This window comes from Sciurus carolinensis, unplaced genomic scaffold, assembly GCF_902686445.1.
Source record: "Sciurus carolinensis unplaced genomic scaffold, mSciCar1.2, whole genome shotgun sequence".
NCBI classification, from domain to species: Eukaryota; Metazoa; Chordata; class Mammalia; order Rodentia; family Sciuridae; genus Sciurus; species Sciurus carolinensis.
Window position 1 is genome coordinate 4,221,401 of NW_025920119.1, and position 27,673 is coordinate 4,249,073.

Below are 27,673 nucleotides of genomic sequence, written 5' to 3' on the forward strand. Positions count from 1 at the left end.
CCAATAGGAAATCAGTCTACATTATCTCTCTCCACAGCCCTATATGTCACACAATTCTTATGATCACTATTCTGAAGAAATAAAATGCAATTAACAACCAACCAACCCATAACTGTTCTCCTTTGTTGGCTAAAAAAAAAAAAAAAGAAAGAAAGAAAGAAAGAAAAAGAAAAAAAAACAGGAGGGGATGGGGTAGTGGGAGCAAAAGTGTCATTGAAGATGGAAAAAGTAGGAATACACAGAAACAAATGGCAGATGACTAAATACGACTCATATTCATGTGTTAAATACATATCAACATTATATCGACTATACCCACAAAAAATTTTGTACTTCTGATGAAAACAACTCTCAGTTGTTTGCTCCCAGTCTGCAGAGCTTCGGCTTTAAAATCTTGCCTCAAGTGAAGCCCAGACACTTGTAATTGTGGAGCCCCTCTGATGATTCTGAAGCCTGACAAGGTCAGAGCACTGAAAGTGGCCCAAGAGGAAAAAACTGAATTAAGTGTAAAAAATGTGATGAATCCATTTTTATGGATAGGTCAGAGGTATCTGCCATAAACCTGACTCTGGACCTCAAAGTTTGACAGCCAACCCTCAAATATCAGGCAGTGCACTGCTGTTCTGATCACAGAAAAGCTGTTGAGGATAATGTGACTAGCTTATTTCAATAGATCTCCAAATTTAATACACAATAATTGTAATAATAACAATTACCTAGAAGCCTTAGGCACAGATTCCATATCCTGCTCTTCCTAGTTCCTGATCCAGAGATGGAGCTCTTTCAGCTGAGTGCCAAGAAGCAACTAAGATGAAAACACTGCTACAACCTGATCTAGGAAGTGCTGCACAATAATCCTGCCATGCTGTACTGGCCACGTATGCCAATCCCATTTCAGCGTGAGAGATTGCACATGGTGTGAACACCAAGAGGTAAGGACCCTTTGGAGGACAATTAGGAAACTGCCCCCATGTCTGTGTTTCTCTGTTAGTCACAGTAGTCCAGAGAGAACAAACCAATAAGATAATACATAGTTCTCCCTCAGTATCCATGGAGTATTGACTCCAGGACCCCTTGCAGATACCACTAATGCTCAGTTGTTATGTCAAATATTACTTATTCACAGCTCCCATTTCCTTTGATAAATGGCTTTTTTAAAAACTGATACATAAAACCACAAAGTTGATTTGATTATATGTATCAGTTTTAATGTCTATAGCAGCTCAACTCACAATAGTTAACCTATGGAACCAACCTAGGTGCCCTTGAAAAGATGAATTGATAAAGAAAATGTGGTCTATATACATATGTTGGAATATTACTCAGCCTTAAAGAATGAAGTTATGGCAATTGGAGAATATCATGCTAAGCGAAATAAGTCAATCCCCCAAAACCAAAGACTGAAATGTTCCAGGTCTCATTTTTAAAATAAAGTTACAATTTTTGAACCCATTTTTTAGGACTGTGAATCACTATCTTCAGGAGACTGTTTCTCTGCATGTAAGCATCATGGCCAGAGCACCAGGAGCATGTTGGGTGCGTCCCCTGTGATTTAAGCTCTTGGGCATCTTTCCTTCTGCTCAGGTAAGGCTGAGGACCTGTCAGAGCACTGTTGGAGGCTTCCTGGTTGCTCAAGGTGAGGCCTGGTGGTCAGGGTGTCACAGGATCCTTGAAATAAATTTCTTCTGTGTGTGTAAGAATAAAGGAAAACGTGGAAAGAAGGATGTGTTCTTGTTTTCTTCTCGCCTCCATTTTATCAGAAGAGCTGCCCTCTCTGAAGCATATGGTGGCAGCCCTGGTTTGCATACACAGTGGTACTAAACATGAGCTTCCTCAACAGATGTGCTGATGCTTGGTCTATACACTAAGGGGCACTAATGGCGATTGGGCAAGAAACTGGCCAGTGTGATTTCATGAACAACCATGATCAGCACATTAAACTTGAATTTCATCTGAGCGGTTCATTTGGTTACTGCTTTCTTAGGACTGTGTGGAGCATGCAAGGCCCACCCCATCCTGTATCCACACATGAGCTGAAAGCTACCCTTTGATCCCAAATGCCTGAAATAAATTGTGAACTTATCAGTGCATAAGATTCTGTCAAAACTTGTGCTCTTCTGTGCCTTCTCAAGAGAACTTTCTTCTCTTAAACTTAATATCAGTACACAATCTGAGAGAAAGGGAGATGGATACGGATGGGTCTCCTGACAAGAAGAATGGAGATAATTCTTTACTCTCTAGAATTGGGTTCCTTGAGGCTTACTAAAGGGGAGAGGGATAGTGAGACATTTGGCCATTCTTTTATTAGTATAACAATATTTCTGAGATTATCAATGTAAAAAGAGGAAAGGTTTATTTTGGCTTAGAGTTTTGGAGCGTTCAGTACCCAGGCTCACTATGATCCATGGATGTGGGATCCAAGGGTCCAGGCAGTCCTGCCTGTACAGTCTTGCTGGTTGCAGTCCACATGGCCACTATCTTGGGCAGGTGTTGCATGCTACCTGTACTTTTCCTCAGCAGTCGTACCTGTCACAGCATCTCTGCCTTCCTGGGGTCTCACAGCAGCTTCAGCTTCACTCCCACAGTGCCACACATCACCCTGAAAGGGGCTATCTTGCAGGGGCTCAAACCTTGCCATGCACTGCCTGGCCTTCCAGGCCATTCTCTTTATACTTTTGGTGGGAAGTGAGTTGTTGCAGCCATTGCAGAAAATAGTATGCAGATTCCTCAAAAATTTGAAAATATAATAGTATGATCCATTGATTCCACCTCTGGATTGTTTGGTTACAGAAAATAATTCACTGTATAATCTCCATATATTCTTCCTCACACCAGCATACTTATAAAATATAATCTTAATAAATTTGTGAAAGAAGAGCCCTATAACAAAAAATGTGCCTAAGTTCCTTGTAAGTCATAATGCAGTCCCCTAATGTTAGCCTCCAGATTTAGATGGTGTAACAAACCTTTATTAGTTTAGACTCATATTCAGAGCATTCCTGCTTGCAGCATGTTAGAAGAGCTTTTTCCCTCCCCTGCTCTGTATCATACTTTTCTGTCAGGGTCCAGGAGTGGCTCTGCTTGAGACTGAGTGTCATTAATTGTCATACTGACAAAATGATCAAGAGACCATCAACTTCTGACCATTCCTATCATGTCCCCTAGGACTCAATCCTTATCCAAAGAATCTGCCAAGAAATAGCACCCATTCAGCTCCTGTCATTCACCCATCCCTCTTTTTAGACCCTCACCACCTGCACCTCTCCATTCTCCTCCAGACATGCCCATGGTGCGATGGATTGCAATGTGTAGTTTTGTGATGGGGTCTATGTATATACCAACATGTGTGACTCCTAACCAACTTAATGCAATGCTTATCATCACCACCACTTATTGTAATACCATTATAAGCCAGACACTAATGGGATTACATCTTAAGGAAATGAAGAATGTTAAGAAGCAAAATTATCCTTAAGAGCACAATTGCAATCTTCCCAAATTTTCAGTAAAAGAAGATCATGTAAGTTACAGAGCATTCATACTCAGAAAATCCTCTTGTGGACATGAAAGTTAATGATCTAGATCTTTTGGTTGGCATGAGAAATGTTGTTTTTTATGTGAAAAGGAATATCAGTTAATTTTCAATTTATGTGCCCAGGGGATTGTGTGTATTTACATATAGGGATAAAGTATGGATCAGCACTGTCTTTCTTGGGTTCAGACTCCCACAAGGTACAATTAACTGGGCAGCCAGTAACAACAGGAATTTATTTCTCAGAGTTTTGCAACCTGGGGGTCCACCATCAAGATGCTGGGATGTGGATTCTGGGGAAGTCCCTGTTTTGGGTTGCAGACTCGCAGTTTCTCCTTGCATCTTCCTATGGTGGAAAGAGGGCCAGAGAGCTGTCTATGGTTTCTTTCCCAAGGGAACAAATCCCACTCATGAAGGCCCCACCCTTGTGACCTAATGACTTCCCAAGGGCCCCACTTCCTATACCCACCAGCAGGGAATTAGGGCTTCCAAATATGAACTTTTTGGGAGGACACATATTCAGTCTGTAACAAGCATCATGTATTCCACTGCAATTTTAAAGAAAATATGTGATTTACTTACAAAACAATTATAGGAGTGTTCAAGGAGGCCATGCTGGCTAACTCCACTGAACTTCATTTTCCCCAAATATTCCCAATCACAGGCAGAACAAGGTAAAACCAGTAACACTGAGGAAATGTTTCGGAAGAACATATCCAAAGGGGTGTCACTGGCCCAAGAGCCTTGGGTTTCTGTCTTCCTTCTTAATTGTGCTTGGGTAAGTTCCATTTGGCCTTCTGTACCCTCTGGCCACACTGCTGCATCCTACCTGGGGCCCTGAAGGTGAGTGCTGACCTTTCCTGACTCTGTCAGTGCCTTACTCACTCTTGACTTCTAATTGGGATCAGCGAGAGAGTCAGTCACCTGCAAGGGAGAATAAGAAAGTGGGGGAATAAGGCTGAACTTCTTATGCTGATGTCACCACTCCTGCCAAACAGTCCAGTCCAGGAACATACCTCTTCTTGTCCCCTTTAACCCAGAGGGATGTATTGTCAGTTTCATGGGGTAGCCAACACCCTCAACATTTCAATGACTACTAGAACAAACATTTGTGACTTTGTTCTCCTGGTCTTGGCTAAACTTGGTCCAGGCTGCCAGTTGGGTTCAGATTTCCCCCATGGGTATCCTTTTTCTAGATCCATCAGAGCATGTTATTCTGTTGGAAAATGACAGAAGCATAAAAGGAAGAGCATGGCAGGCAAGACCAGGTCTGGCGCTTGCTGGTATCCCAACCTCCACTGTATTCTATTGCTCTGAGCAAGTCCATCAGCCCTGTCCTAAACCAGTAAGGTGGAGAGGGACTCTCTATTCTGGGAAACACCTCAAGGTCACATGGTTCAAAAAGAAACACTAGAACAACAGACTAGACATCCCAAAAGACTGACATCTCTGCTGCTGCTGTCTCTGGAATACAACACTATTGCATGTTGTTGACCCTAGACCCTGTCTGGCCCTATACTTCTCTACCTACATGGGGCGATGTTGTAATAAACCCTTCAGAAAACACTAAAAGTCAAAAATGCACCAATGCAGCGACTCTACCACACATCCTTGCTCTGAGCACAGCCCACTGTAGAGGGTCACAGTCCACTGTCGAGTCACAGCCCAATGTAGAGGTTCACAGCCCACTTAAGAGGGCCACAGCCCACTGTAGAGAGTCAGATGTTTCCTCTCCTGATCCTGAGGCTGACTGGGAGCAGGGGTCCAGCCACAGTCCAGCATCGTGAGAGATCATCACACTATTTATAATGGGTTCAGGAAAGGAAGCAAATTTAAAATACGGTTTTTACTGAATGCATGTCATTCCTGCATCATTGTAAAGTCAAAAAGTCCCAAGTCAATTGGCCAGGGGAACCTCCCTGGTGCCAGCCACAGTCATTCCCTGATCTTGCTGGGCTTGTGAAGAGATGATCGGGAATGGCAGGGGAAGAGGTGGGCCCCTGGATACAGGGAGAACTGGAGAAGTTAAATCAATCCACAGATGCTATCAACAGGCAGGAGACTGAACCTGAGAATACTCATCACAAGTCCCTCTTGGTTCTGGTTGAGGCAACAGTGAAACTGGATGAACTGGTGAGGAAAATTGGCAAAGCCTTGGAGGACTGGAAGTCCTACTGGGAGGCATGGAGTGGAGCATGGGAGCAGCAGGTGCAGAAAGCCACTCACGATGTCCAGAGGGCCACAGACATGCTCTGTGCTGTCAAAGTGACCTCCGGCTACTGGAGGATGACAGGCTGCAGTTGACCTGGCAGGAGATGGAGAGTCTGGAAGTGGGGCAGACCAAGAGGAGAAGCAAGCTGTTTCTTAAGGAGGCTGCAGCCAGGTTCCAGGTACAATGCTGCCATGGGCGGCATGTGACAGCTAGAGAAGAAATTCAAGAGGGTCATCAACAAGTCCAGAGCTTATTTTGAACTCAAGGGAAAGTACTGTCTGCAGCTTGAGCAGCTGAAGAAGACTGGGATGAACTGCAAGCCACACTGACACTGGCAAAGGGCAAGTGCTAGGCAGCCCTGAAAACTTGGGGAGGATCTCCAATGAGATCCTTCACCAGCCTCAGCTGTGCTTCAGTGCCAAGGGTTCTGGGGGCTGTGGTGGTCACCAAGGGAAGTAGCAGGTCATTGGAGGACCAGGTGGGGAGCCAGCCTGAGCTGGATGCTATTTCTGTAGTAACTTTGTGTTTGAAGATGACTCAAAAACAGTTTGAGTCAGGTTTAGTTCAGGACCACTGAGCCCATCTGAGATATCCAACCAGTTCCCTGCAGTCAAAGGATCTGGCAGCCTGGATGTCTCCAACCCAGTGTCCCTGTCAGAGTTTGGGAATATGTTCCCAGTGCTGGGTCCTTGAAGTGAATGCAGCAGGGCATCCTTCCCTGAATGTGAGGGAGAATGAGGAGACAGGGCAGAAGGGGCAGAGAAAAAAACAGTGCAAAGCCAACAACAATCGAGGTCTCAGCAACTGGAGTGGTGGTGGTAGCAGGGCCAAGAGCCAAAGCAACACCTCCCCTGAGGGCCAGGCCTTGGAGACCAGCTGAAGCATCTCTCCTTTCAGGTCTCCAAGGAAAGAGATGGGATTGTTGCTGACCTAAAAAAATAGTGGCATCCAGGGCCCTGGCCCATGTTCAAATCAGTATTTATACATGAAACTGGAGAATGTTGTGCTAATAATATATTAAATAATATATGCCAAATCTTAAGCATCTACTCTAAACTACACTAATGAAGTTTCAGTGACCTAGAGGGCTGAAGGATTTCCATCTGGTAAGAGCTCTTGAGCTGGGTTTACAGAGCAGGGTTGTTGCAGGTGGACTGTGACCAGGGTCACAGCCTTTGCAGAGCAGTCCCTGTAACAGTGCTCAGGAATCAATAATTAGCTCCTGTGAAAGAACTGAGCCAGGAAGAGGGCTGGAAGCTTGATGAAACTGGGAGTGCCAACTTGCATCTCTTTCCCTTCTTACCCCAGTTTGGGGACAGCAAGATGTTCTCTCCCATTATATCCCAGAGCATCTAAATTTTTAAAAAAATCTAAATACTCAGAACACACGTTTTTGACCTAGTGAAGGCTTAGCATGAAATGCAAGAACACAATTCATGTCCATTACCTCTGTTGTTCAGAGGTGCTTTTTTTTTAAAGCGTGCATGCTGGGACATTCATCAACCATTTTCTAGAAAGACTGCCATGAACTGCAGTTTTTTGGGGGGGAAGGTGAATAAGAGTGTGGGGAAGGGGGAAGAGGGTAGTAAGGACAGGTCATAGAAGGTGATTTGTAACTTTGGGAAGGAGGTTCTATAGCACAACCTTATCCTGCCAGTCAAGGGGATTTATTCTAAGAAAATTGCCTGTGAAGAATTGTTGCCATTGTTATATCTAGCTTGACAAGGTGTTGATTTGTCTGTAGGTGTTACTTTAAAAACAAATCATTTAAGGGTATGTTGCACTAGTATTCCTTAGAGGAGATTGTCCTTAAAGCTAGGAAATGGGGTAGGCATGTGTTGGTTAAGGCTGTTAAATAGAAGCAATGGTGTCTGTTATGCTCATACTACAAGTATTAAGACTGCTCTGCTCTTTTTATTTTCATGATTATGCATATTTAGAACACTGTATTTTATTTGTCCCATTACAAGAAAATTTAGCATTTCTAAAAGAAAGCCACCTCCCCAGTTCATGTTTGTTAACTGTCAGATCTGTATACTTTAGTCATTGGTATATCTCTTCATACTGTAGTGGTTTCTCCTTTTTTATTGATGAATACAGTATCCCGATTACAAGATTATTTGGTACTTACTTTAATACCTTGAATATAATAAAAACTGCTTTTGAAAAAGAATCCTACATCAAACTGTCTTCAGTTGGGGTCTGCCTGCACCTGTAAATAATTCAGGCATGTGTTATTTTTATTTGGTATTTCATTACTTTAATATATTTTTGGTGTTTCTATCACTTACCAACACTCCTCAGCTTACCTACTGTGGGGATGTAAATAGGTTCTTGATTGGACCTGAAGAACCCATCATGGAACTGAACACTTCCTCTAAGCCCAGTTTGGGGTGAATAAAAACCATATTTACAAAAATAGCACCCTCTCTTCACTGAGTTCATACACTGCTGTGTGCCCTGCACTCAAATCTTTGCATGTGTGACCTCATATAGTTACTATAAACAATCTGGGCTGGATGTTCAGTTATTATTCCAATACAAGGAAACTAAAACGCAGAGTACTAAAGTGATTTACCTGAAGTCAATTAGGTAGGAGACTGAAAAGACAGGATGTCAACCAGCTTCTCCTGGCTTCACAATCCTTTCTTCTTGCACTTTCCAGTCTCCTATTGCCAAAAAAATATTGCTTTGCAAATATAACCTCATACATCTGCACTCCAATCTTTGTAGAGAAGGTTAATTTACAGTGCCCAATTGGTGGATGAGAAAATTGAATCTCAGGTAATTGAACCTAATTCTTCAGCGTTTCTTAGCTATAAATTTATAAATCTAAAATACCAATCTAGTTCCACCAGAATCCAAAATCCATCCTCCTTCCACACAGCTCATGGCTGGTCATATCTACTCTCTTACCAAGGCTCCATCCTGAGAAGGTCCCAGAATGAACTCTGCTGGCTCTGACCACAGCCCCCTGGACAGAGATTGGCCTCCTCTAGCCTTGCTATAATCTCTTCTCTGATTGCCTGGCTCCTTTTCAGGCTCTTCGAGCTCTCTACTCCTGTGTCAGTTGTTCAGTGACATCACCTGTCATTCATGTTTTTACAGGTGTCTGAGGAAGAGAAAATTCATATTGATTTTAGAATGACCCAAGATGTAAATGACTGGTCATGATTAACTTGGCCACCCTAAAAGGGGATGGTATTGACTTGACCAGGGGTATAATTCTCATGATGGCCCCAAAAAACTCAATTACAGAGCAGCCAAATGTCTATGTAGATCCTTAAAGTGGCCACAAACTACCTGCAAATCTGGGTACTGCTCATCTAGAGCAGTCCATAGCCTCTGTCTGCTGGATCAAAGTCCGGTGACTTCCTTTGGAATTGAATCAGGTGTGAAAAGAGCTCCTATGCCATTCGGTTATGAAAAATGGTTATGATGATGAAGATGATAATGCAATAGCTAATATTCATAGACCACTTTGTATACATCACTTCATTTTGATATTCACAAAGTCTCTTCACTAGCTGTTCTAGTCAGCTGCAAGTGCTAAACAAAATACCTGAACCTGGGAATGTTAAAAAAAAAATTATTTTTTTTTCTCTCCATTTGGGAGGCTGGGAGTTCAATGTCAAGGTTCTAGCAGATTGAGCTTCTTGCTCACAGCTGGCTGCCTTCTCACTGTGTCTTCACTTGGCAGAGAACACATGAACCCTGGTCTCTTCCTCACCTTCTAAGAACACTCAACTCATCTTGGCAGCCATGTCCCCATGTCGTTATCTAAATCCAACTCCTACAGACCCCACTTGTCATGGCATTGCACTGGCATTAGAGATTGAAGATATAAATTAGGAGGAGACACAAATATTCAGTAGGTAAGCCATATGGGATCCTGGGCATGTTTTGTAGCTTCTGTGTGCTTCTGTTTCCTCTTGCAGAAAAGGGTGATATTAACACCTAATCTAGGCACATGTGTATGTGTGTGTGCATACATACATATCATTACATTCAATTTAAAAATAAATTACTAGTCAATATGTGCAAGGGACTCTAGATGTTTTTAGAACATGAGTATACAACTCTAAGTATGCAAATATAAGCTGAACCCAATTCTAAGAAAAATTTTCAGTGTGGGAATAAATAATTCCCAGTGAGAGAATAAAAATGGGGTTTTGTCCTGATGATATAAACTTTAAAGGAGACCAAATACGTACTCATGAAATTTAACTTGATAATGTAGAAGCAATTATATATTTATATTATACATAATATGAGAACTATGTATTACTGTATTGTGCTTCCACATTTAGAAATCAATTGTTAACTCAATTTTTTCACAGTCATTTCCAACATCAATGTTTTCTTATGTCCAAAGCAAAATTTTGAATCTTCAAAGGCAATTTCCAGGACTCCAGGTTCTGTTCCATCTAAGAAGAGGGAGAGAAAGGTCTTTGTGAATCAGAACATTGTTGACAATCACAGCAAAGACTTTGTGTGGCTTAGTATATGTGCAAGTTCATCCTCTAAGTGTGTATCTGTGGTCACAATGTACATTCCTTTAAATGACTGCACAACACCTGCATACAACACCATCCATACACTCAAAAAGGTAAGGCCACATTCAAGGAATCCTGGTCAAATCTGAGTTCAATTTCTTTAACATTCGTTTTCCTGATTCCACCATGTCACCTCTTAAGTCAATATGTCCCCACCCTAACTATACATAGTATGTCAAAATGACCTTGAGAAACCCCTACATTAAGCATTCCTAAGGACTCCCTCTTTCTCATGGGAAGGGGAGTCTATCTAGAAGTAAAACATGAAGATAGTACACCCCAATGACAATGATGAGGACCCCTTGGGTGCTGGAATCCTTCTTTATAGACTGTTTATATAATTTTTATAATTGCTGTTTTAAATGAGAAATAAAGACTGTGTTTACATTTCTTATTAGAAATTAAAGAGCTTGACCAATCTCAGGCTCCAGGACCTCCTGGGTGTGGCCAAGTTCCCTCACCCCCTTCATCCAGGCAGTCAGCGCCCCAGACACCAGAGGCAGGCATGATCTAGGAGGTGTCCAGATTTGTGCCCTATGCAGCAGGAAAAGGGGTCTGAAAGAGGACACTGAGAAATTCCCAGCCTGAGGGTATGGGGGAGGCCTATGGTGGGGGACACATTCCAACTCACAGCCATTTTCCTGACAGTACTATGAATTCACTACACTTGGGCAAGTAGTTGTCCTGGCCACCCCAGAGGAAGATTCAAGACATGTACCAGCTCAGCTGTGCTGTCACAGGGAGGTCCTGCACACCGAGTCTCAGGCTCACATTCTTGGCAACCCCACCCCAACTTTTTCACCACTGGAAGAGGAGTGCTAGTCTGTGGTTGCACACAACTCATCTGGGTTATGGGTGATCCCTCTCTATCCAGGGTCCTGGTCCCCACTGCATCCTGCCAGGTAGTACCACCAAAAAGGGTCAGGAGGATTCACCTCTGAGAATAACAGCACCAGGCACCATGAGCACCAGCGACACCTTCACCCTGCAGGCTGCACCTGGGAGAACCCGTGGGCAGTGAGAGGACCTGAGGAGCATCCATTTTGGACAGTGGTCCCAGCTGAGGGTCCCTCCTGCCTGGCTCCTCCAGGCACTGCTCACAATATTTTTCCCAGTCCAGAAACCCACCCAGCACTCCACCTGCGATGAAGAGTGGCAGATCTTCACACCTGAGGGTGGAGGAGCATGCACAGCTGCTCAGTAAGTTATGGGAAGCTTGAGGTCCAAAACTCACACCTAACTCTGGCAGGGTGTCCTTCCATCTGCAGGACACCAGTACGCTTGACAGATTGAACCTCCCAACAGTGAATGCTGAGGGAATCTCTAGGTCTGTAAGGTGTCTGTGTTGGATTGAATTGGTCACAGGTGAACAGGTCTTCCACTGTGGAATCAGTAGGAAGCCTACTAGTGTCCCCAGAACAGCTAAGCAAAGACACACTCAAACAATTGGAGAATATTTATACTGAATTCGAAGAAAGCAGCCCCAAAATAAATAAAACCAGACTTTGTGAGCACATGAGCTGGGGTATTCTGGCTTCCCTACAGAGGGAAAGGAGAGTATACCAGGGTACCAGTCCCTCCCATCCTGCCCTGCTGAAGCCCTCAGTCAGAGATTGGGGGCACTCATGCCCTGTTTTCAGCAGCTGTCCCCTCCAGTGTTCCCAGAGGAAGTGCAGGAAGACAGTCCCTGATCCCAAGCTACCACCACCAGAAAACTTGCTCCCCAGCAGTTCCCCTTCTGTCTGGCCAGACCCTTGCAGGACCAGGACAACTCTCTGGTCAAACGCTTGCAGGGCAATGGACAGCTCTCTGACAGGTCTGGGGTGGGGCATGGGCAGAGGGATTCCTGCCTTTGCAAGAGCGCCTAGCTGTCAAACCCACCACCGCCTGCACTCACCAGATACAAATGCTGGATCACACCTTCACTGTGACAGCGGAGGACAGTGTCCTGTCCCAGGCCCAGCAAGTGATATCCTGGTGATGCCATCCCTGCTTGCTCACTTGCTACACACCTGCAGGACCAGTCCTGTGCTGGTGCACCACCTATCTCCTGTCCTTGCTTCCCCTTTCAGAGGCCCATGGCATCTCCCGCTGGCAGCCCTGCTCCAGCCCACCACCACCCTCCTCCACCCTTGGTGGCATGTGGAGTGTGCACATTGGGACCTGAGCCATTGCCCACCTTTCCAGAGAAGAGTGCCCTCAAGGAGGCATGGGCCTGTCCTGTACTGGAAGCATAGGTACAACCAGCAAAAACCCCCATGTGTCACCCTAGTACCCACCTGCTGCATATCCCAAGAGCCGCCCTCTACCTGCCAGTCAGAGTCTACTCAGCCCTCCCACCACCCACCACCTCCACTGACTCCAGCCCAGGTGTGCAGCCATTCTGGACACCTCTGAGGAGGGGCACGTGCACTGCACCAGCACAAGAGGAGGGATCCCTGCCATCACCACAACTGCTGCACTTCAACCAACATCTATAACCCTTCCCAGAGGATCAGGAAACGTCAATGTGTCAGCTGGTGGATCAGCAGGTTCTGGATCCAAAACCGCAGTGCTCCCACTCCACAGTCCCCCCAAGATCGAGGTATGCTCCAGGCACGCAGTTTCTGTGACTATCCCTCTTGCATCTGGTGCATGCACATGGACCTTTGCACATGGACCTTTGCACATGCACCTGTGCACGTGCATGTCCATTCCTGGCATGACCCTGCTCATGCCCTGGCGGACCTTTGCATGTGCAACTTTGCACATGCACCTTTGCATGTGCATGTCTGTTCCTGGCATGACCCTGCTCATGCCCTGGTGGACCTTTGCATGTGCACCTTTGCACGTGCACCTTTGCACGTGCGTGTCCGTTACTGGCACGACCCTGCCTCATGCCCTGTGTCAACAGTTTTCTGCACGTGCCCAGGGTTCTAGAATCATTACCTTCCCTAGCCGCGACATGGTAACAGGTCTAACTGCTGTTTCTCCTGAAACCGGTTCGCTGCACTAGAAGGAACTTTTGTGCTCGCCGCTATATTTCTGAATTGCGCCGTACTAATTGCTGCCATGGGTATGTCCCAGAGCAAGCTTTGCCCCTCACCATTGGCCCCCAGGGACCGGCCAGTGGCATCCCCCATGAAGCCCTATCACAGCTCCCACAGACTTCCCTATTCTGGTTGGCCACTCTGGGCTGCCTGGTACCGTGGGGACACTCACAGGTCATCCTGCCGCCAGCTTGCAAGGGCACATTGGTGGTTGAATCAAGCACCTCCTAGGTGTTTGTCCAGGGTCCTGAAGACCATTCTACACTTCCTGGGAGATGCAGACATGTCCTCCATCCTCCGCATGCCAGGTCTGGTGAGGAAAATATTGCTGTCTGTTGCACCTTCCACCGATTCCTGCAGCACAGACCATCAAATCATCAAGCACATGCCTCCTATGGCACAGGAGCAGGAAGAGGCTGCTTGCCAGCTTGCAGGACTCAGGACTGTCCAAGACTGCTCTCTAGGGAAGGCTGTGCACAGAGCCCCTGTAGACAGTGTCCAAGAGCAACCTAAGAAGTCAGAAGACACTGAAGAAAGAAAATATCAGAGGGGGAGCTTCCATGTGACTGCAGGAACACAATCTGCCTTCAGGCCCCTGGTGTCCCATGGCTGCCTGCCTTCCTTTGTGCCCAGGCATGGGGCTCTGCAGGTAAATGTCTGCACCCAGAGCTCCCAAGACAGAGCTGGCATGTCCCAGGCTACCTGTATGAGCTCCTGCCACAAAAGAAATGCTATCAGCAGCTCATACAGCTCCAGTGGAGGTCTCCCAGGCCTGAAGAGGAGGGCTCCAGACCCTTCCAACCATGAGCTGCCCCTGGGATGTTCTTCATCCCCAGGGATTCCACCGAAGAAGGCCCACACTGAGAAGGTGGCAGAAGGGCGGGTGGGACAGTCATTGGCAAGGAAGGAGTGTTCATGTACTGGGAATGCCAGCAGGCCACGGAAATGGAAGTTTCCTTTGCTTCCTCACTGCCGAGGGGAACCTCTGAGGCTGCCACCACCTCTGGAACTGGCCTGTCCAGTCACTGTTGAAGACCTAGACCAGGAGAAGGAGAAAGTTCTGCAGCGCATCAACCACCTTCTGATGGGTGAGACCAAAGCCATGTGTGACAGCACTACCATGGCCCCCCAAGCCCATGCATGGGACCCCGCTGCATTGGGAGGAGGGGCCAGGCCTGTGGCATCCCTGGGCCTTAGCCAGAACTTGCTCCACCATCCCAGTACCACCACTGTGGCAGCCTCCACCCCAATGTGGGTGTGCTCTGCTGTCTCATCCCAGAGACACCCTCCCACCTCCAACCTTAGTGTCCTCTTCCCCCACAGCCTGCCAATTGCTGCTTTGGCCCTTCCTCCCAGACCCTCTCCCAGCACGCTGGCAGTCCTGGCTCCACAGCCAGTGACTCCCTTTGGGGCCACCCTCATGAATACCAGTTTGCCTTCCCAGTCCCTCCATGTGGGGCCTCCATCCAGCTCGGGTAGGAGCTTCCTCCCCTCTCACCAGGATCCAAAGCCCAACAGAACACACAGGGCCTCACTTGTGGACAGCACCAGCAGGTCAGCTCCAAGGGTGCGGCAAAAGGCTCTGCTTGGGAAGCAGGCTGTCATCTGTGGAGCCACCATTCCACAAATCCCTGGGGTTCCTCATGGGAAGATGCCCATGTCCCTCTCCTTTGCCAGCCCTCAATCTGGACACCTAGCAGCTCCAGGTCCAGGAGCAGCCCCAATCCCACCATTGACTGCAGGCCCCCCAGCCTTCGCCAGTCCAAAGCACTCAGCCCTTGGGGCTGACACACATCAAAACCACACCATGGGTTTCCATACAAGCACCCAGGCACATTCTGCTGGCAGACAGGATGCAAGGCCTGCTGGGCCATCAAATGCATTGGCCTCTTCCTCTGCAGCTGCCCCCCAGAGGACAAGACCTGTGACCAGAGTATGTCCTGACAACAGGCAGCCCCAGTCAACCTGTGAGAAACAAGTTCCATCCCCTTCCAGGCTGACAGGGTTAGTTACATCAAAGGCCACTGGAAGGACAGACTTGTCCCCAGGCCTGACTACTCCCACAACAGCAATGAGCATTTGCTCAGAAAGTAGAGGGACCCCCAAACCCGGAGAGCACCAAGGGGCAAGCTTGGGACAGAACAGCAACAGTGACCCTGGCCTGAGCACTACTGCTGCACCCAGAAAATGCAAAAGCAAGAGCAAACAGGGGCAAGGAAGCACTGGAGCTCCTACCCTGAATGCCATCCCTCAACACCTGCCCACCCAGGAACACCTAGGCTCATCTCAGGGGACCAACACCACCCCCAGAAAGGCTACTTCTAGTAGTTCATCTGTCCCTTTCACACCAATGGGATCTGGGAGCCCAGACTTGCTCCCAGATCTCATATCAGCCTTTGGGAACATGTGTATCTCTTCCCAAAGAGGAGGGACCCCAAACAACAGAGAGCAACCTGGGGCAAGCTTGGGACACAGTAACGCCAATGTCCATAGGCAGAGCAACACCACGGGGACCAAGGGGCAGAAGGGAAAGTGCAAGTTAGGGCAAGAAAACACTGGGGTTCATACACTTACTGCCACTCCTCAAAGCCTGCCCATACAGAAACCATTAGGCTCTCCTGGGGGAAAAAGGACCACCCCAAGAAAGAACTCCTCTACTTATAGGTCTGTTCCCATATCACCAATGGGATCTGGGAGCCCAGACTTGGTCCCAGGTTTGACATCTCCCAGGGCAGCAATAAAAACCTGCTCAAAAAGTAGAGGAACCTCCAAAACTGGAGAGCAAAATGAGGGAAGTTTGGGACAGAACACTAAGAGTGTCCCTGGCCAGAGTACTACCACTGTCCCCCAAAAACAAAAGAACAAAAGAAAACAAAAAGGATACACTGGAGTTCCTACCCTGAGTGCCACCCCCCAACACCTGCCCACCCAGGAACACCTAAGCTCATCTCAGGGGAACAACACCACCCCCAGAAAGGCTACCTCTGGTAGCTCATCTGTCTCTGTGACATCAGGGGGATCTGGGAGCCCAGACTTGCTCCCAGATCTCATATCAGCGTTTGGGGCCTTGTGCATCTCCTCTTAAAGAGGATGGACCCCAAGCAACAGACAGAAACCTGGGGCAAGCTTGGGACAGAGCACCTCCAGTGTCCATAGGCAGATGACCACCATGGGGACAAAGGGACAGAAGGTAACATGCAAACAAGGGCAAGCAACATTCCTACATTTACTGCCATCCCACAAATTCTGTCCAAGCAGAACCCCTTAAGCTCTCCTGGGGGAACTAGCACCACACACAGAAAGGCCACCTCTACTGTGAGTTTGTCCTCATGCATTCAAAGGAATCTGGGAGCCCAGACTAGACTCGAATTTCATATCTGCCTTTGGGGCTATGTTCCTCTCCTCCCAAATTGGAGGAACAAGAAGCCCAAGACAGAGCTAATGGGGCAACTTGGGCTTCAACACCTTTAGTCCCACTAACCAGACCATCTGTATAGTGACCACCTTAAAAGGGAGAAAAAACAACTCTGTTCCTGGGGCTGAGGGAGCCACTCTTAAGTTCACCCCCTGCAGAAACCCTGAAGTCCACCTTGGGGCACCTACACCTCCATGAGCAAGGCTCTATATTCTTACACCCATGCCCTGACCTCTCACCCTGGCAGCTCTGCGTCTCTTAGGTTACATTTCTTACAAGTTACATGATATTTATCTCTTTTTCTCCTTAATCTTACATTTCCAGGATATGAGGCATAAGGAGATTGCATATAAACTGACAGGCCATAGCAGGAACTCTCCTTGCCATTCCTATCCCTAAAGTTAGGTATGGAGCCATGTGTAAGATGGAGAAAATCTGAGGCAACACTTAGATGCCAGAGAACTTTTTGAATATTATTGGGCATTAGTTCTTATCAAATGTATGATTTACTTTTGTTTCTAATAATGGGTGAACAAAAAACTTATAAAATGGGGTCAGTATAGATACTGAAAATTAATTTTACAACTTGCATGTTTATGCACAATGGTCTTATCACCTTAAATTAACTTAAGTTGTTATATTAGAATTGGTACTTTTTAAGGTGTTAACAAACAGTAGTTGTAATTAGTAAGGAAAACATAATATAAAATGAATAAGTATAAAATTATATTTAATTTTTATAATAGCTATGGATTAAGGAATATAATTTTGTATAATTTTAAATAGTTGTATATAGCATTTTCTGTTTCTATTAGGTACATCATAATTTGTATAGCAATAATTAATCTTTTCAATTTAAGTTTAAATGAATTTGAATGATTATTTTAACCTGGAATGAGATGAGAGGTAGAGTTTTATTTTAAGAGAGAACACAGAAGCTATCAAAAGACATTTGGTGAAATAAGAAATACATATGTTCAATGAGCACAGGACAAAAATTTCCACTCATTAATACTAAAATAGAAGCAAAAGAATGACTAGATTTTACCTAACAAAATAGGAGTAATATTTACTGTCGTTAAATGTTGTGCCAATCCAAGTGTAGGGAATTATTTCTTTTAAATATTCTTGGGGAGAATGTAAATGGGTAGTATCAGGACAGTGATTTAATAAGTAATTTAAAAGTCTTAGAATTTTATGTGCCATTGACTTATCAATGACATTTTAGAAATTTATGTTAAAATAATGTTTATTTGAAAGCTGAGAGATTAAAAATAAATAAGGTAATCTCCCAGCAGTAAAAAAAAAAAAAAAAAAAAAAAAAAAAAAAGTTTATTTGTAAAGAGAGAGCTGTAGGAATATTCCTGATAGCTGTTTTTAAGGTAGCAAGAATAATTTAAATGTCCAATATAGGGTTCTGGATAGATGAACTATATGCTAAAAGATCTGGCATTAAAATAATATTGGGTGCAATTTAAAATAATTTAGAAGTTTTAAAACTATTAATATGATTTTATATTTATAAAATGCATATATGTATATATATAAGTTATGTGCTTAATGTTAATAGTAGTTATATATGAATAGTAGAATTTTAAGATTCTTATGTATACTTCTTAATTTTTCTGAAATGGGTCTCTTGACAAAACTAAGGAAAGATGTTTTAATTTTGAAATGCATCTTAGTTTCTGTGCCAGCAAAGATCATCCACTGCTGCTTGGGGCAGATGAAATCCTGGTCTCAGCTGGGATGTAGATCTTCATGAGGACACTCACCAGCAAGACCATCAACTGGAGGTGGAGCCCACTGTCCCCACTGAGAAGGTCAAGGTAATGAATCAAGACCAGGATGGCAACTCCCCTACCCAGAAGGGGTTGATGTTTGCTGGCAACAGCTGGACAACTGGTGCACCCAGTCTTACTTGAATATCCAGGAGGAGTTCACTTTGCACATGGTGCAGCGCCACAGAGGTAGCATGCAGTGCTTCATGAAGACCCTGAAAACATGACCATCACCCTGGAGGAGGAGTTTAGTGACACAAATGAGAATGTCAAGGCAAAGATACAAGACAAGGAAGGCATTCTTCTGACCAACAGAGGTAGATCTAGCAAAGAGTTGGAAGACAGCACCCTCTCTGACTACAACATCCAGGAGTCCACACTACACCTGGTACTGCATCTCAGAGTTGGAATGCAGATCATCATGAAGACCCTGAAAGGCATGATGATCACCGTGGAGTTTGAGCCAGTGACACCAGTGAGAATGTCAAAGCAGGGATGCAAGAAAAGGAAGGCATCCTGCCTGACCAACGGAGGTTGATCTTTGCTGACAAATACCTGGAAGAAGGATGCACCCTATCTGACTACGACACCCAGAAGGAGTCCACCCTGTACCCGGTGCTTCACCTCAGAGATGGGGTGCAGATCTTCATGAATACCCTGACCAGCATGACCAGCACACTCGAGTTGGAGCCCAGTGACACCATTGAGAATGTGAAGGCAAATACCCAACAGAAGGCAGGCATTCTTCCCGAACAGTTGAGGATGATCTAGCAAAGAAAGGGAAGACAGCACCGTGTGTGACCACAACATCTAGGAGGAGTCCACCCTGCACCTTGTGTTGTGCCTCAGAGGTGGGATGAAGATCTTCATGAAACCCTGACAGGCACAACCATCACCCTGGAGGTGGAGCCCAGTAAAAGCATAGAGAATGGCAAGGCAGGGATCCAAGAAAAGGAAGGCATCTTACCTGACTAGCAGAGGTTGATCTTTGCTGGCAAACACTGGAAAATGCCTGCAACCTGTCTGACTACAACATCTAAGAGGAATCCACACTGAACCTGGTGTTGCACCTAAGAGGGGGGATGCAGATCTTCATGAAGACCCTGACTGACATGACCATCACCCTGGAGGTGGAGTGAGTGAGACAAGTGAGAATGGCAAGGCAAAGATCTAAGACAAGAAGGCGAGAATCCCGACCAGCAGAGATGATCTTGAAAAGAGCCAGAAGACAGCAGCCTATTGAATTTCAATCCAGGAGTCAACCCTGCACCTGGTGCTGCATCTCAGAGGTGGGATGCAGATATTCATGAAAACCCTGACTTGCACGACCATCACCCTGAGGATGCACCTCAGTGACACCACTGAGTATGTAAAGGCAAAGATCCCAGGTAAGGTAGGCAACTCTCTGACCAGGAGAGTTTGAACTGGTGGCAACAGCTACAAGACTGGTGCACCATGTCTGACTATAACATCCAGAAGTAGTGCACCCTGCACCTGGTGTGCACGTCAGATGTGGGATGCAGATCATCTTGAAGACCCTGACTGGCATGACCATCACCCTGGAGGTGGAGCTCAGTGACACCATTGATAAAGGCAAGGCAATGATCCGAGACAAGGAAGGCAATTTTTGTGACCCGCACAAATTGATCTCACAAAAAGCTGGAAGACAGTAGCCTGTCAGATTTCAACATCCATGAGTTCAACCTGCACTTGGTGCTACATCTCAGGGGTGGGATGCAGATCTTCATGAAGACCCTGACTGGCACAAGCATCGCCATGGAGGTGGAGCCTAGTGACACCATGAAGAGTGTCAAGGCAAGAACCAAGTCAAGGAAGGCATCCTCCCTGACCAGCACAGGTTGATCATTCCTGCCAAACAGCTGGACAACACAAGATGCCTTCTGGATGTTGCAGTGAGACAGGGTGTGTCTGTCTAAAAGCTGTTTTGCAGCAAAGATCAAGCTGTGCTGGTCAGGGAGGATGCCTTCCTTGATTTGGTTCTTGCCTTGTCATTCTCCATGGTGCCACTGGGCTCCACCTCCAGGGTGATGGTTCTGCCAGTCAGGGTCTTCATGAAGATCTGCATCCCCCTTCTGAGGTGCAGAACCAGGTGCAGTGTGGACTCCTCCTGAATGCTGTAGTCACACAGGGTGTGCCTATCTTACAGTTCTGTGCCAGGAAAGATCAAGCACTGTTGTTTGGGGGAAATTAATTCCTTGTCTCATAGGTGGGATGTAATTCTTCATGAGGACCCTGACTAGCATGACCACCAATCTGTTGGTGGAACCCATTGACACATTGAGAATGTCAAGGTAATGATTCAAGACAGATTGGCATCTCCCCTAACCAGCAGAGGTTGATGTTTCCTGCAACAACTGGATGACTGGTGCACCCTTTCTTAGTTGAAGATCTACAAGTAGTCCACCGCCACCTGGTGCTACACTTCATATGTGGGATGCAGATCTTTATGAATCTGACTGGCAAGACCATAAACCTGGAGGTGGAGCTCAGTGACACTAATAAGAATGTCAAGGCAAAGATCCAAGACAAGGAAGGCATTCTTCTGACCAGCAGAGTTTGATCTAGCGAAGAGATGGAAGACAGCACATTGTCTGACTACAATATCCAGGAGTCTTCCCTGCACCTGGTCCTTCACCTGAGAGGTGGGATGCAGATCTTCATGAACACCCTGACCCACAAGACCATCACCCTAGAGGTGGAAATAGTGACATCACTGAGAATGTCAAGACAAAGATGCCAATCAAGGAAGGTATCCTCCCTGACCAGCAGAGGTTGTTTTTTACTGGCAAAAGCTAGAAGACTGGTGCACTCTGCTGCCTAAACATCCATAAGGAGTCCACCCTGCAACTGGTGCTGAACCTCAGAGGTGAGATGCAGATCATCATGAAGACCCTGACTAGGATGACCATAACACTGGATGTGGACAACAATGACACCATTGAGAATGGCAAGGCAAATATCCAAGACAAGGAAGGCAATCTTCATGACCAGCAGAGATTGTTCTCACAAAGAGCTTTAAGACAGTATCCTGTAGGATTCCAACATCCAGGAGTCCACCTGGCAAAACTGGTGCTGCATCTCAGAGGTGGGATGCAGATCTTCATGAAGAACCTGACAGGCAGACCATCAACCTGGAGGTGGACCTCAGTGATACCATTGAAAATGTCAAGGCAAAGATCCAAGTCAAGGAAGGCATCTTTCTGATCAGCATAGGTTGATCAAGCAAAGAGGAAGAAGACAGCAACCTGTCTGACTACATATTGGAAGAGCCCACCCTGCACCTTTTGTTGTGCCTAGGAGGAGGGATGCATATCTTCATGAAACTGTGACAGGCACAACCATATCCTGGAGGTATGGACCAGTGACAAAATAGAGAATGGCAAGGCAGGGATCCAGGAAAAGGAAGGCATCCTCCCTGAGCAACAGAGGTTGATATTTGCTGGCAAACAGCTGGAGATGGTGCAACCTGTCTGACTAAAACATCTAGGAGTTGTACACACTGCACCTGGTACAGTTCCTAAGGGGGGGATGCGAACCTACATGAAAACCCTGACTGGCATGACCATCATCCTAGTGGTGGACCTCACTGACACCACGGAGAATGTCAAGGCAAGAACCAAGTCAAGGAAGGCATCCTCCCTGACCAGCACAGGTTGATCTTTACTGACAAACTAGACTCCTTCTGGATGTGTAGTGAAAAAAGGTGTGTCTGTCTTACAGAATTTTCCAGCAAAGATCAACCCATGCTTGTCAGGGAGGATGTCTTCCTTGACTTGGTTCTTGCTTTGACATTCTCCATGGTGTCACTTGGCTCCACCTCCAGGGTGATGGTCATGCCAGTCAGGTTCTTCATGAAGATCTGCATCCCACTCGGAGGTGCAGCACCAGGTGCAGGGTGGACTCCTCCTGGATGTTGTAGTCAGACAGGGTGTGCCTGTCTTCCAGATCTGTGCCTGCAAAGATCAAACATGCTCCTTGGGGAGATGAATTCCTTGCCTTAGTGGTAGGATGTAGATCTTCATGAGGACGCTGACACTCAAGACTATAACCTGCAGGTGGAGCCCATTGACACCATTGAGAAAGTCATGGTAACTATCCAAGACAGGGTGGCAACTTCCCTAACCAGCAGTGGTTGATGTTTGCTGGCAACAGCTGGAAGACTGGTGAGCCTTCTCTTTCTTGAACATCAAGAAGGAGTCCAGTGGCTCCTGGTCTAACCTCAGAGTTCAGATGCAGATCTTCATGAAGAATCTGACTGGCATGACCACCAGCTTGGAGGTGGAGTGCATTGACAACAATGAGAATATCAAGACAAAGATCCAAGCCAAGGTAGGCATTCTTCTGACGAGCAGAGATTGATCTAGCAAGAGATGGAAGACAGCACGCTATCTGACTACAACATCCAGGAGTCCACACTATACCTGGTGCTGCGCCTCAGAGGTGGGATGCACATCTTCCTCAAGACCTGAAAGGCACAAACATCACTCTGCAGGTTGAGCTCAGTGACACCATTGAGGTGTGAGGGCAGGAATCCAAGGAAAGGAAGGCATCCTCCCTGACCAGCAGAGGTTGAATTTTGAGGGCAACAACTGGAACACAGGTGCACCCTCTCTTACTTGAATATCCAGGAGAAGTTCACCCTCCACTTTTTGCAGTATCTCTGAGGTGCAATGCAGATCTTCATGAATGCCCTGACCAGCATGACTACCCCCCTTGAAGTGGAGTCCAGTGACAAAATTGAGAATGTCAAGGCAAAGATCCAAGATAAGGAAGGCATCCTTTCAACAAACAGTGGTTGTTCTTTGCTGGAAAATAGCTGGAAGATGGATGCACTCTATCTGACTACAACTCCAAGAAGGAGTCCACCCTGTACCTGGTGCTGTACCTCTTAGGTGGGTTGCAGATCTTCATGAAGTCCTTGACCGACACCACCATCACCCTGGAGGTGGAGCCCAGTGACACCATTGAGACTGTCAAGGCAAAAAGTCAAGACAAGGCATTATTCATGACCAGTTGAAGTTGATCTAGCAAAGAACTGAAGACAGTACGATGTCTGACTACAACATCTAGTAGGAGTCAACCTGCACCTTGTGTTGTGACTCAGAGGTTGAATGCAGATTATCATGAAACCCTGACAGGCATGACCATCACCCTGGTGATATAGCCAAGTAAAACCACAGAGAATGGCAAGGAAAGATCTCAGTCATGAAATGCCTACACCTTGACCAACAGACGGTAACGTTTGCTGGCAACAGTTAGAAGACTGGTGCACCTTTCCTGACCAACACATCCAGAAGGAGTCCACCCAGAACCCGGTGCTGCACCTCCAAGGTGGGATGCAGATTTTCGTGAAGACACTGACAGGCAATACCTTCACCCTGGAGGTGGATCCCAGTGACATAATTGAGAATGGCAAGGCAAAGATGCAAGACAAGGAAAGCAATCGTCCTGAACAGTAAAGATTTATCTCACAAAGAGTTGGAAGACAGTAGCCTGTCAGATTTCAACATCTAGGGATCTAACCTGCACCTGGTGCTGCATCTCAGAGGTGGGATGCTGATCTTCATGATGATCTTGACTGACATGAACTTTACCCTAGAGGCGGAGCCCAGTGACACCATTGAGAATGTCAAGGCAAGAACCAAGTCAATGAAGGCATTCCCCCTGACCAGCACAGGTTGATCTTTGCTGGAAAACAGCTGTAAGACAGACACACCTGGTCTCACTACAATATCCTGAAGGAGTAGACGGTTGTCCAGCTGTTTGGCAGCGAAGATTAGCCTGTGCTGGTCAGGGAGGATGCCTTCCTTGACTTGGTTCTTGCCTTGACATTCTCCGAGGTGTCACTGGGCTCCACCTCCAGGGTGATGGTCCTGCCAGTTAGGGTCTCCATGAAGTTCTGCATCCCACCTCTGAGGTGCAGCACCTGTGGAGGGTGGACTCCTCCTTGATGTTGTAGTCAGACAGGGTGTGCCTGTCTTCCAGCTCTGTGCCAGCAAAGATCATCCACTGCTACCTGGGGGAGATGAATTTCTTGTGTCAGAGGTGTGATGTAGATCTTCATGAGGACCCTTACCAGTAGGACCATCAACCTGGAGGTGGAGCCCATTGACACCATTGGGAATGTCAAGGTAATGACCCAGATGAGGATGGCAACTCCCCTAACCAACAGAGGTTGATGTTTGCTGGCAACAACTGGAAGACTGGTAAACCCTGTCTTACCTGAACATCCAGGAGTCCACTGGCACCTGGTTCTACACCTCAGAGGTGGGATGCAGATATTAATGAATAATCTGACTGGCATGACCATCAGACCAGAGGTGGAACTCAGTGACACCAATGAGAATGACAAGGCAAAGATCCAACACAAGGAAGGAATTCTTCCAACCAGTGGAGGTTGATATAGTGAAGAGCTAGATCCTACAATATCAATGAGTCCACTGTTACCTGGTACTGTGCCTCAGAAGTGGGATGCAGATCTTCATGAAGAACCTGACTGACATGACCATCACCCTGGCGGTGGAGTCCAGGAACACCACTGAGAATGGTAAGGAAAATATCCCAGTCAAGAAACACATATTTCTTGACCAGCAGAGGGTGACCTTTGCTGGTAATACCCAGAAGACGGTGCACCCTGCCTGACTACGACATCCAAAAAGAGTCCACCCTGCACCTGGTGCTGTGCCTCCGAGGTGGGATGCAGATCTTCATGAAGACCCTGACTGGCATGACCATCACCCTGTAGGTGCAGCCCAGTGACAATACTGAGAATAACAAGGCAAATATCCAAGACGAGGAAGGCAATTTTCTCGATCTATTAAAGATTTATCTCACAAATATCTGGAAGAGTGTAGCCTGTTAGATTTCAAAATCCAGGAGGCTACCCTGCACCTGCTGCTGCATCTCAGATGTGGGATGCAGATCTTCATGAAGTTCCTGAATTGCACAGGCATTGCCTTGGAGGTGGAGCCCAGTGACAGTATAGAAAATGTCAAGGCAAGAACCAAGTCAAGGAAAGCATCCTCCCTGACGAGCACAGGTTGATCTTTGCTGTCAAACAGTGGATGACATTTGACTCCTTCTGGATGTTGTAGTGAGACAGGATGTGTACCTGGTGCTTTGCCTCAGAGGTGGGATGCAGATATTCATGAAGACCCTGACTGGGATGATCTCACTCTGGAAGTGAAGCCTAGTGACACCATTGAGAATGACAAGGCAAATATCTAAGAAAAGGAAGGCAATGTTCCCAACCAGCAGAGATTTATATCACAATGAGCTGGAAGACAGTAGCCTGTAGGATTACAACATTCAGGAGTCCACCTTGCAGCTGTTGGTGCAACCACAGGTGGGATGCAGATCTTCATGAAGACCCTGACAGGCACGACCATCACTCTGGAGGTGGACCTCAGTGACATTATTGAGAATATCAAGGCAAATATCCAAGACAAAGAAGGCATTCTTCCTACCACCAGAGGTTGTTCTAGCAAGGAGCAAGAAGACAGCACCCTGTCTTACTCCAACATCTCATAAGAGTCCACCCTGTACCTTGTGTTGTGCTGCAGAGATGGGATGCATATCTTCATGAAATCCAGAGATCACAACTAGAACCCTGGAGGTGGAGCCCAGTAACATCATACAGAATGGCAAGGTAAAGATCCAAGACAAGGAAAGCAATCTTCCTGACCAGTAAAGATTTACATCCCAAAGAGCAGGAGACAGTAGCCTGTCAGATTTCATCATCCAGGAGTCTACACTGCACCTGGTGCTGCATCTCAGAGGTGGGATGCAGATCTTCATGAAGACCCTGACTGGTATGAGCATTGCCCTAGAGGTGGAACACAGTGACACCACAAAGAATGTCAAGGCAAGAAACAAGTCAAGGGAAGCATCCTCTGTGACAGGCATATGTTGATCTTTGCTGGAAAACAGCTGTAAGACACACCCATTGTCACTACAATATCCTGAAGGAGTCTACTGTTGTCCACCTATTTGCCAGCAAAAATTAACCTGTGCTGGTGAGGGGGGATGCCTTCCTTGTCTTGATTCTTGCCTTGACATTCTCAATGGTGTCACTGGGCTCCACCTCCAGGGTGATGGTCATGCCAGCCAGAGTCTTCATGAAATTCTGCATCCCACCTCTGAGGTACAGCATCAGGTGCAGTGTTGACTCCTCATGGATGTTGTAGTCAGACAGGGTTTTCCTTTCTTCCAGCTCTGTGCCAGCGAAGATCAACCACTGCTGCTTGGGGGAGATGAATTCCTTTTCACAGAGGTGGGATGTAGATCTTCATGAAGGCCCTGACTGGCATGACCATCACCCTGGAGTTGGATCCCAGTGATACCACTGAGAAACTTAAGGTAAAGATCCAAGAAGAGGAAGGCAGTGTCCCTGAACAGCAGACTTTGATGTAGCAAAGAACTGGAAGAAAGGCATACTCTTTCTGACTGCACCATCCAGAAGTAGGCAGGTCCCTGGGATCATGGCTTGGGGTCAGAAACATGCAGAAGAAGGAGATGAGGCAGGAGGGTCCCTTCATCCCAGTTTTTGCAGGACAGTGGGAGCCAGGCTGCTGCCTTGGTACTCACCTCAACAGGTAGCAGGGAGCTATAGAATATGTAAGAGCAAGGGAGGGTTAGCTTAGAGCTGTCCTTCAGGGTGTCTCAGCTGATAGCAAATATAAGGGTGAACAGTGTCTTCTGGATCATAAAATAAGACTTCCTTTTTTCCTCTCCCTCCTTTTCTTACCTCCATAAATATTTCATGAGCTTCTACTTTGTTCCAGACCCTGTTCCATAAGATGCAGATTGAGCACTTACTTACAAGCTTTCATTGAGTGTACAATACAGTCTGGAGAGATGTAGATAGGTAATATATCTCAAAAGGGCCAAGTGCTATGGGGAAAATAAGGCTGGAGAGAGATGGAAAGAGCTCACCAGAGTTGGTGTCAGGGTTGGCTTCTCTGAGGGGATGACATTTGTGCAAAGAGCTGAAGGAAGAGAGGATGTGGATGTGAAGGAGAGTGATGATGAGATCAAATAAAGAAGAGGGTCCATCATGCACAACCTTGTGGCTGCTGAAGTCTTTGGCTCTCACTCTGGGTAAGATGGGGACCCTGGGGGAGATTTG

The 27,673-nt window shown here is 46.4% G+C and overlaps 3 pseudogenes; 2 read left to right on the forward strand and 1 right to left on the reverse strand.

Annotated features, from left to right (window-relative positions):
• Positions 1–5,509: 5,509 nt before the first annotated feature.
• LOC124973706 (SH3 domain-binding protein 5-like) lies at positions 5,510–6,686 on the forward strand (annotated as a pseudogene).
• An 11,807-nt stretch (positions 6,687–18,493) lies between these two features.
• On the forward strand, positions 18,494–22,213 carry LOC124973707 (polyubiquitin-C-like; annotated as a pseudogene).
• Positions 22,214–22,260: 47 nt separating this feature from the next.
• Positions 22,261–26,677, reverse strand: LOC124973708 (polyubiquitin-like; annotated as a pseudogene).
• Between the last annotated feature and the right edge of the window lie 996 nt (positions 26,678–27,673).